Genomic DNA, 11012 nt, shown 5'->3' with positions numbered 1-11012 from the left:
GGGGCGAGAGAGGAAGGCCCAACTTTTCCCAGAACTTAAAAAACAAAAACTTTTTTTTCCCTTCAAGGGTGTGGTGTGGCGGGGGAGAAATAGGGGAAATGAGGCACAGACCCGATGAGTTGGAAAAAGCAGCCCCCGAGTCTTAGAAGTCTTCATCCACACATCCTCCCGCGGGTGTGCCTCCAACCAGGCGCCCCCGTTGCACCTCGATGCAAAGCGGCGCGGCGAGCGCCACACGTCTGCGCGCTGCGTGGAAAGGGCAGGGCTGACACCACTTCCTCCCCGAGGCGGCGGACCTGAGCCCGGGTGGAGCCCAGTGTGCCGCCTCGCCTGCCCCGCCGCTGCCCCGCCGCTGCCCCGCCGCCGGTCCGCCGCCGGTCCGCCCGCGCCCGCGCCCGCGCAGAATCCCTGCCGAGTCCCCGCGGAGCCGTCAAGGTAAGCGGCGCCGGCCGGTCCGGGCGCCCTGCGAGCTGCAGCCGGGACCCTTGGGGCTGCCGCGGGACCATGTGTCCAGGGGTTCTGGTCCCAGCTCCGACCCAGCTCCCGGCCGTGGCCCGGAGAACTCGCGCCTCCCGCTTGGCCCTCGAGGGGAGCGCGTCCCCGGGGTCCCCTCTGCTGACCTCAGCCCTTGACCCAGCTACGCGGGGCTTGGGGCGCGGGCTCGTCTTCCACGCGTTCTCTTTCATCACATTTGACTGATTTCCTGCCCGGAAAATTGCTTCAGGGACAGACGGGTAACCCGTCTGAACCCTCGCCTGTCCAGCAGCCCAGGAGCCCCAACCTGACCCTCGGAAGGAATTCCTGGGGGGGGGGGGACATTTTAAGGCACTGTAGATTCAGTGCAAGTCGTGTGAGAATTTGAGAGTGACGATCGCAGTCTGACGTGTCTTAGAGTGTTTGCTGACTTTAAAACTTTGGACAACTGTTTCTTCTTTTTAAAAACATCTTTACCAGTGATTGGCCTTTTCATTTTAAAATAAGATAGAGGGCCGGTTTGGACACCAGGAGTTAGTCTCATAATTTGGCGTAGAGTGAATGTCCGGAGTGCCATTTCATAGAATGAAGGAAACTGAGTAGGATATCCTATCCAGGAGTCCCCCAGAAGACTTTACCCCCTGCACCTCTGATTTTCCTTGTGGGAAGGTATTTCTTATTTATACCATTGTAGAACACCAAACCTGTAGCTTCTAGCGCGACTCAGAGAAAGTGGTTCAAAAAGAACTTTTAATGTGGTTATTAGAGAAAGAGAAAAGGAGGAAAGGAGGAAAGTAACATGGGGAAAAGGCACATGAGTTTATTAATCCCCAGGGTATTATTTCTGGTGGCAAAATGTGGTTTAAATAAAGGCAAGGGTACTTAATACCTACTACTAATTCTAAATTCTAGGCCTCTGAACAGAAATTTCAGAAAAGAGAGCTTTTGTACACTGGCAATTTTCCCTCTGGCCTCACTGAAATAGTCTTACAGTTAAGACTGGCTAGCAAAATTCACAGAAAATCTACTAAGAAATCTTCTATAATGTCTTCCGGGTGGTATTTCCTGCCTGTTTAACATGTTGTGAAAGGTCTAAGAAATATAATGTCATCTTCAGGCTGTTAATACTTAATAATTTTCACACTGATACTAATATTTGTGTCTTTTCTGGATACTTGGGATATTTGGATTATAGCTCCATATCTGCCTTTAACTAGACAAGGGTGACTTTGATTAAGGTGCTTTAACCTCCCTGGACCTGAGATAACTTATTCATAAAGTGAGATTGTTGGGCTAGAGTATGTCTGTCATTATAATAGCAATTGGCGAACTGCTATAATTCTTTGAATTTGTCCTGTCTGAAGTGCTGGCAAAGTTAGAATTGCTGATCACACAGAAAAGGACGGAAAAAGTCATAATGATAACAGATTTTGTTAGAGTCTGAAATATCAACACTTTTGAGGCCTTTTGTTTCTCGGAAGTTCTTTTAAAAGTAGTCAATTTTTGGTCTATATGTAAGATGGCAGATTTCCATTCTGTTGAGAAACTAAGATGGGGAATTGGTGTGCCCAAGCTTGGGGCGGTCGATATTAAATTTCAAAATTTTTCAATTATTATTTCTCAAGAAATATAACTTTATAATATGGATTACCTTATGATTTAGTTACTTTAAATCTTAAACACAGTACTTACTAGGTTATGTAGTGTCCATTAATGTTTCATATTTTTATACCCTAGGAATGTATACCAATCATCTACTTTATTAACCTTTATTTACTTATGACAAAAACGTTCTAGATATTTTCATATTATTATTAGAATGAGCTATTTATAAAATTTATTGCCATAAATGTCTGTATTTGATATGCCACTCTGAATTTCTTCAAACCATACTACTTTCAAAAGAAAGAGAAAAGGAGTAATTATTATTATTTTCATTTACTTCTAAACGCTCTTCGATCTTATTTTAATTATCTTTATATCCAAAACCTTTTAGTGAGTCCACAAATCTTATAATAAAGTTGGTGTTTCATAGTTTACCACACCAAAATATTTTCCATTTTAAAGACCTCATGAGTTTATTTTATAGGCAACAGAATGATCTTAGTAATTCTCACCTCAAAATACAGCAATCCTTATTAATATAATTAATATTATAGTATGTAAATATGTCTATATTTATGTCACTTCTGTCATCCTGTGTGGCAAATAGCTTAAAGTTTAAGCAATTATTATAAGTTCAAGTGCATAATAAATGCCAGGATTTGAGGCATTAGATTGGTACACTGGTTGTATAGTCATGTGTATGTGTATTACAGTTATAGTTGTCATGAGAAACATGATTTGTAGGGGAAACTGCTATATATTTGGAAAAGCTGACAGTTAGATGTCTCTTGAGAAGAGAGAACAGCAGCACTAAGGATTGGCATTGAATGAGCTACACTCAGTTTAAGGGGCTAGACTGTACGTGCGGCATGACAAGGTGGGACCTGTGGACTAGAGGATGTGACCTGCCACCACCACATCCTCATTATCTAGCCAAATTCCTGGGACCATAGTTGGGATTCAAGAAATGTTTGCTAAGTGTCCAGATATATCAGTTCCACTTCTGGGTTGTACCATCAAAATGTCACAAGCCCCTGACCTAGGCAAGCCCGTTGGTACCAACCCTGAGGTATAAGCAGGTAGAGATGTAGCACCACTCCAAGGAACCACATCATCTCAGCATGCACTCTAAAGCTTGAACTCATGACGTGGTTTCTAAACATTTCCTGAAGATTGACAATGCATGTGAATCATTAAGAATCGTATTGTAAGAGTTATTTTCTTTCTTCTCTGTCAACTCAGCTTCCTCTTTATCACCAAATGGTGATCATAAATAATTATTCTATTCTATTCTGTTCTATTTATTTAGCTTACATTTTGGACCAGACTCTGTGCTAATTAATTTAGATGTGTCATTGCATTAATCCTCACATCCTGGGCTTATGCCATGAAAGCACAGAGAGGTTAAGAAGGTTACACAGAGAGTAAGAAGAGGAGCTGACCTTTGAACTGAGCTAGTCTCATACCAAAACCCTAGGAGCTGTCCCAGGAATAGGGCTCAAATGGTGTAAAGACATGGGACCATTCCTCAGTGAACTTCTAGTCTAGTTGGGTGGGGGGACATAAATGGGCAGTTACAGTTCTACACGTGACCAGAATTGTGCGCTGTGGAAGCAGATATCAGATCCCTATACCACAGTGGGGTCAAGGAAGGGAGGATGAAATGAAGGTAAGCAAGGAACTTGCCTTGCTATAGTGGGAAGACAAAATATTATAATCAACTGTGAAGTTATTATGTTTATGTATGTCTTTTGAAAAAGTAATCTGCTTTGGCAGCCATCACATGTTTTCGTTTTTGTCTTTATTCTCATCCCTCTTGATAGCTTGCTAGGTTGATTAAATCAATAAAGCAATGAGTTTAATTTTTTTGTTTGTTTCTGCTGGGGATCTTTCTGATTTGATCTCATATCACAGACTCATCAGTGAGATGGTTGTGGGCTGGGAGAGGGTATAAATGATAAATCAACAGCAGTTATGTTTCCACAAACTGGCTAGATGACCTATGTTCAGAGAACTATATCGTATCAAACTGGAGGGAAGATAAAGAGTGGTAGTAGAACAAGTAAATGCTAGACTGGATTTATTTTTGTCCTTCCTTTTTTATTATGAAATGTTTCATACAAAAGATGGTGTATAATGTATATGCAGATTATAACAATAATAAAGCCAACATCTGGATACCTATCACCCAGCTGAAGAAGTAAAATATTACCAATATATCTTCTGACTTCCTCCCAATAGCATTCCCTATTTTCTCAACAGACATAATCAGTATTGGGAATGTGCTGGTTTTTTTTTTAAAAAAAGCATTTAGAAAGCATGTACATGCATTTGCAAACATGTCAAACTGGGAATTAAGAGTGCACTGGCTCTTAGGAAACTGAGATTAGAATCTCCACCAACTGTAGGCACGATTATAAATAGAGTGCCCTGTTAGGTGAAGACGACTTATTTTAAATAGCATAAAAGCAGAGTGGCTTATAAATGATTATGAGTAAGTACCGTGGAAATAGTTAGGGGTATCTTAGTCATTACTGAAGTGACCAAGATTCACCAGTGGATAACTCTAACTTTTAAGTGTAATAAAGAATATATAATTTAGGAACTCATCATTTTTTCATATTGCTTAGATTTCTACCTTAAATACAATTCAGTCATTTAAAAAATATTTGCCAAGCACTATTTCAGGTGCTTGAGACATGTTGGCGAACAAGAGAGGCAAAGATCTCTGCATTTATGGAGTTTATACTTCTAATGGGGAGACATAGACAATAGTCAGTAAACATAATAAATAAGTAAATAATGTAGGTAGTAATAAGTGAAAAGTGTCATAAAAAAAAGACAAAGTTAAGCAAAGTAAAGTTGTAGTATTTAATAAGGTGGTCAGGCTTGGCGTCACTGGGTAGATAGGATTTGAACAAAGTTTTGAAGGAGTTAACTAAGAGGCTATCTGAGAGAACTGTGTTCCCAGTAGGGGGAACAGCCAGGGCCAAGGCTATAAGGCAGGGGTCTGCCTGGTGTATTCAAGAAACAAGAAGGCCCATGTGGCTAGAAGGTATAAGAACAGGAAGAGAGTAGCAAGAGATGTGGTTGCAGAGGAGCACAAAGAGGTGGCAGATCATGTAGGGTCTTGTGGGCCATTGTAAGAATTTTCGCTTTTACTCTGAGTGAAACTGAGGGGCGATTGTGGAATTCTGGGGAAAGGAGTAGCATGATCTGACTTACATTTAATAGATTCACTCTGGGGCCCCTGGGTGGCTCAGTCATTAAGTGTCTGCCTTCAGCTCAGGTCATGATCCCAGGGTTCTGGGATCAGGCTCACTGCTCCACGGAAAGCCTGCTTCTCCCTCTCCCCACTCCCCCTGCTTGTGTTCCCTTCTCTCGCTGTGTCTCTGTCAAATAAATAAATAAAATCTTTTAAAAATAAATAAAATAAAAAATAAAAGGCTCTCTCTGACTGCTTGAGAATAAGCTGAACAGAGTAAGGATGAAAGCCAGGAGCCATTTAGGAAGCTTTAGGAATCACCGTGTATTTTGAAGGTAGAGCCAATAGGATGTGGGGTTTGAGAGAAAAAGGAGTCAGTGATGACTCCAAAGTCTTGGTCTAAACAACTGGAAGATGGAACTGCCATCAGTTGATGGGGAGGTTGGAGAGGAGGTGGTCCGAAGTTCAGCTTCAGATACGGATATGAAGTATCAACTGGTAATAACTATGTGCTTATTACATATAAGGCTAAGGTCATTTAGGCTAAGTAGCTATTTGGGAAGATACTGTTATTTTCACTTTACAAAATTAGAAATGATTGCTTGGGGGTTAAAGAAATGGAACGTAAAACCAGGTCTTTTAGATCCTAAAGCTTTAACCATTCTTTGAAAATTTGCTGAAAATGGAAGAAAAAAACAAAACCCTTGCTGAAAAGGTTGACCAATAATCTTTATTATGCAGATAAGAATATAGTCAACTAATCAGTAATATTCTACCTCTATGAGGGTCTAGACAATGAAAATTGTTTTTAATGAGTGGAAAAGCAAGAAATAGGTACTAAAGATCATACATAAAGTGCTAACCAGTGAGATGGGCATTATGCAATACAAGGTTTCTGTGTGTTTAAGAGCAGATTCTGAGGGACGACGGATAAAGACCTCTTCCACAAAGGAGATTTTTATCTCAACCAGAGGTTAAGGTTTTTATATTTTCAAAATCTAAGACCAAATTCAGAAGAGAGGGGAGCTTCCCCTTGACACGGCTGGATTTCAGATGGATGCAAGTGTTCAAGCAGGGCTAAAGGGTCACTAACAGCTGTTGAAGAATGTTAAATGACACCGTTACAGTATTTGGAAAGCTGAAAGTACTTCCTACTTCATTAGGAAGTATACTGAAATGGTGATAATTGATGTTTCCTTTGTTCTGGCTATAATAGGCATCAAAACAGCATAGTTATGGAATGGTAGTATTTAGTGGAATGCTGCTTAAGTGGTCGATTACCATTTAATAGACTGTGTTTTTCACCAGGCAAAACTCTAGTCTTCAATTAAGTGCATTAAGATTTCATCTCAAAAATAAAAGAAATAATTCGTTAAGGGAAGGAGGGAACACCACAAAATTTTTTGCAGGAGATTTACAGTATATTAATTATGTTACTAACTAAGTAAATTTATCTAAGGCTACTCTATAGTACAACATTAACAATCTCATTCATGTCTGCTAATAACATAAAATTCACAACTGACAGGTCAATGAACTGAGTAACTTCAGGATATAGTATTGGTTTGTTTTGTTTTTTTAAGAGGATGGCTTCCTTCTGATTAAATTCCATAAATGATATGGCTTAGCAAACCAAGACTATTTCTTAACATGCTTACTAATTCAGTGACATTATATTTACCCTATTGCAAGCAACAAACATAAATAAGGGGCTTGGGCCATGATTGTGGGCAAATGCAATGCAATGTTGTAAACACATAGCTCATAAGACCACTACTGAATAGAGACGCTGAAACTCCAAGGTAGCTCACTCCACTGACTGTCAGAGCAGATAAGCCTCCCTCAAAGCGAGGCTTACAGAGGGAGTATGGTTCTTATGCATATCCTTGAGTTGCATGAAACTGTTCAACATGCTGCAATCAGAACTTTTTTTTTTTTTTCAGTTTCAACACACATCTATTAAAGGCCAACGATGTGCCCTGAGTGGAGGGTATAAAATAGAAAAAGAATTGGCCCCTAACCTCAAGAAGCTTCTAGTTGAGTGGGAGAGACAAGCCTGGAAATAAACACATTGCAGTCTGATATGCAGTGATAGGTGCAGAAATAATATGGTGAAGAAGGTGACTATAGGGAAGAGATTAGATAGGGGGTGACCAAGAGGCACTTTGAAGGATAAAGGTATTTCCAGGTGGCCGATGGAAGAAGGCCACCCCAGGCCCCACATGTATGAAACAGTTTGGCAGTGCTGGAGCGTAAAGTACAGTGGGAAAGGAAAGGGGACAATTCATATTTAACATTTGGTGAGTAATATTCAAATTAGATTCATATGATACGGTCACTACAGTCTATCATCTTTGAGTCAAATGTTATGGCACTTGTAATCACAGAACTGTAGCACTCTAGACCAGCCCTGTTCAATAGAAATATAAGGCAAACCATATGTATAACTTCAGATTTTCAAGAAGCCACATTAGAAGCATAAAAAATAAACAATAACACTAATTTTAGTAATATATTTTATTTCATATATATCCCAAATGGTCATTTAGTTAATTAATATTAATTATACTAAATTGCATTAAATTTAAGTAATATTAAAATTATCGGTGAAGTCTTTTATTCTTTTTCTTCATACCAAGTCTTTTAAACCAAGCATGTTTTACCCTTATAGCACATCTCCATTTGAACTAGCCACCACTGAAGTGCTCAATAGCCTCATTGGCTACCAAACTAGACAGCACAACTCCAGATAATGGCACAATTATTGTGTCCTAACTATGCATTGACTCTTCAGATGCATGGAGAATATTAGATGAATTATGAAGTAAGCTAAAGGGAAAAAGAAGGGAATAGCATTTTCTGTTAGTATAGGGTCTGTCCCTGGAACCTGATTTTAATTCATATTTAAATCTGCTCTCAAATACTTTGTCATCTAGCAACAAAAACAAACAAACTCAGATTATCATTGCTTACCTTCCTTTTTATTCTTTCTCTTCCCCTCCTGCCTTATTTTTTGGATTCTGCCTAATAGTAACAGGGACTGAAAAAGAATGGAACTAAATGGTGGAGCAGCGTGCCCTAAACCCACATCCGGCAAAATGTGAACTGTTGCCCTAGGCGACAGTGGTTACCACCTCTCTCTCTCTCTCTCTCTCTCCCTGCTTCCACCTACTAGTTCATAAGCATCAACAGTAACTCTCTTTGCTGTGGTTCCCAACTCCAGAAACACAGGTAGTGATAAGATGTGGAAGATGGAGTTGTTTTGATTCATGGGTTTGGTATGAAAAAGCCTCGGGGATATTCTGATGCCCTCTCTTGTTCAGAATGGTTAAGAATCTCTGCTGTAGAAACAATATTTACAGATGTCCTTCCCAGTGGCCTGGTCTTTTTAAAATGCCTGGTCTATGAAAAAATGGCAGTCCAGCTCCATTTCTAGGTACACAGAAATGCAACAAACAAAGGTACCCATCCAGTTGTGAACATGGGAATGTGTGTGTGAATATGTGACTGACGTTTGTCTCCACGACTGGTTTTAGATGGAGAATATAGTAATAAAAGTACTGATGATGTTGATAACAGTAATAGATGATATTAGTATCACTAATAGCACTTTAAATGTGCCTGGCACTAAACTAAGCACTTTACAGACACCATCTCATCCCCGTGAGAGAGAGACTGTTTTCATTGCCATTTTACAGCTGAGGACACTAAGCCAACAGAGAGGTTAAATAACTTGCCCAAGATTACCCAGCTGCTGAGTATATTTATTACTGAGTAAATGGTGTGTGTCAACACTTGATGAAAATACAAGGTTCCATATCTGAACTCCTAATGTAGTGTGAAAGACAGACACACAATTATATTAGAGCTGGACATACAGACACTGTAAAAGAGGTATGAGCAGAGCAGGTGCCAGCTTCCACCTCTTAATAATCACAATACTTGGGGTGCCTGGGTGGCTCAGTCGTTAAGCGTCTGCCTTCGGCTCAGGTCATGATCCCAGGGTCCTGGGATCGAGCCCTGCATCAGGCTCCCTGCTCCGCGGGAAGCCTGTTTCTCCCTCTCCCTCTCCCCCTGCTTGTGATCCTGCTCTCACTGTGTCTCTCTCTGTCAAATAAATAAATAAAATCTTTAAAAAAAAAATAATCACAATACTTGTTTTCAGAAAGCAACATGGCATGCTGATTGTGAATGTGAGCCTTTGAGTTAGACCCAGGCACAGTCCAGTTCACTGCTCACTAGTTGCATGAGCACAAATCTAGCTTGAGTTTCATAACCTATAAAATTAGAATAATGTCACCACATCAGGGGATTATTTTGAAAATTAAATGAGACACTCTGGGCGTCTGACCTGTCATGATTGTTCTATATTTATAACTCCTACTATTGTTATTTTAAAGCCAGCGTTAATATATTATTAATAAGAGCTAGCATATATTGAGTTAAGTGCCAGCCATGGCACTGTACCAGGTACCAAGAGAGTTAAGGTGTAAATTTTGCCTCTTCAACATAGTTGAGAGAGTAACGGTACATATAAAGACAGAGATAAACCATAAGGAAGCTGATGAACTGTCAAATTAGTGATCCTCACACTGCTGCTATAGGATTCAAGATGAGCGAAGATCACCAGGATCCAGCAGTGAGCCTTGAGCTGGCCTTGCGTAGTGGGTAAGACTGATATAAGTCAAGAAAAAGAGGAGAAATAACACAGAGACAATACAAATGGTGTGTATGGAGGAAGAGAAATAAACTACTTTCACTGTAAGCAAAGGTTTAATGAAAGATGTTGATGAATTTGGAGTGGTATGTGTGGTGGGGATTGTTGATGAGCTCATCCTGGAAGGTATTTTCTCTGATCAGCTTTTCTAGCTAGCTGGGAACATGCCAAGATGGCCTGCTACACAGGCAACAATGAGGGCCATAGATCAACCATTTAGCCTCTGCTTCCTGACTAGAAGTAGTGGCCTCCCTGCCACCTACTCCTTCACCTTCTGCTTGTCTTCCTCTGATTCACATGGCCAGATTTGGTGTTTGTACCCTTTGGAACAAGAGTGCTCAGACAGCCTATTGACTTGATCTTGGAGACTGCTGATGTTCCTCGGGCTACAGTACAAACCCTGATCACTCCTGGAAAAGGCATCAGGGGCCAGTTGCCCCTGGTGCATATTGACAGAGGAGGGGCTTGAATGACCCTCCACAATTTGATATAAAGGGACGAGAGAATAATTTCATTTTTGACAGGTTGTTTCTGCTACAGAACATCATTTGTGTTACTCAGGAACCTGCTGGGAAAATGAGCCAAATGGTGTAAGGAGTTCAGACTCTTTACCAAGAGGCAAATAAATGATAGAGATGCCGAGAAAAACAATATATGTCTTAGCTAATTGGAATATAAAGGTGAGCCATGAATTAAGTACTGTGAATGTAACATCATTAAAAAAGTATTTAAGGATGTGTAGTTTAACTTAGTAAAGTTACCTGGTAACTGTTACGTGAAACACATATAAAACACATACACTTCTAGAAGTTGAATTTCACTCCATACCTGCTGATTCAGTTGTTTGGGGTTCTTGAGGTTTTGGGGTGTTTTGTTTTGCTGGTATCTGTGTATTTTAAATCAAGGATAAATTTCTATGCCAGGTTAATCAGTAATCTTTCTATGGTTGGACTCAGTCTAAGCCAGTGTTGCTGAAGTCTGGTTCTTTGCAGGAGCAATCATAAATTTACC

The 11012-nt window shown here is 40.3% G+C and overlaps 1 protein-coding gene across 1 annotated transcript in view; it reads left to right on the top strand.

The window, feature by feature from the left end:
* The first annotated feature begins 334 nt into the window (after nt 1–334).
* Nucleotides 335–11012, top strand: part of LOC110577731 (amyloid beta precursor protein binding family B member 1 interacting protein) — a 109319-nt gene continuing 98641 nt past the window's right edge. The window contains exon 1 of the mRNA XM_021687152.1: nt 335–435. The gene's annotated coding sequence lies outside the window, so the exon portion shown is untranslated. The remainder of the gene's footprint in view (nt 436–11012) is intronic.

This window comes from Neomonachus schauinslandi, chromosome 5 (genome assembly GCF_002201575.2).
Source record: "Neomonachus schauinslandi chromosome 5, ASM220157v2, whole genome shotgun sequence".
NCBI classification, from domain to species: Eukaryota; Metazoa; Chordata; class Mammalia; order Carnivora; family Phocidae; genus Neomonachus; species Neomonachus schauinslandi.
This window is presented reverse-complemented; position numbering and strand designations above follow the sequence as displayed.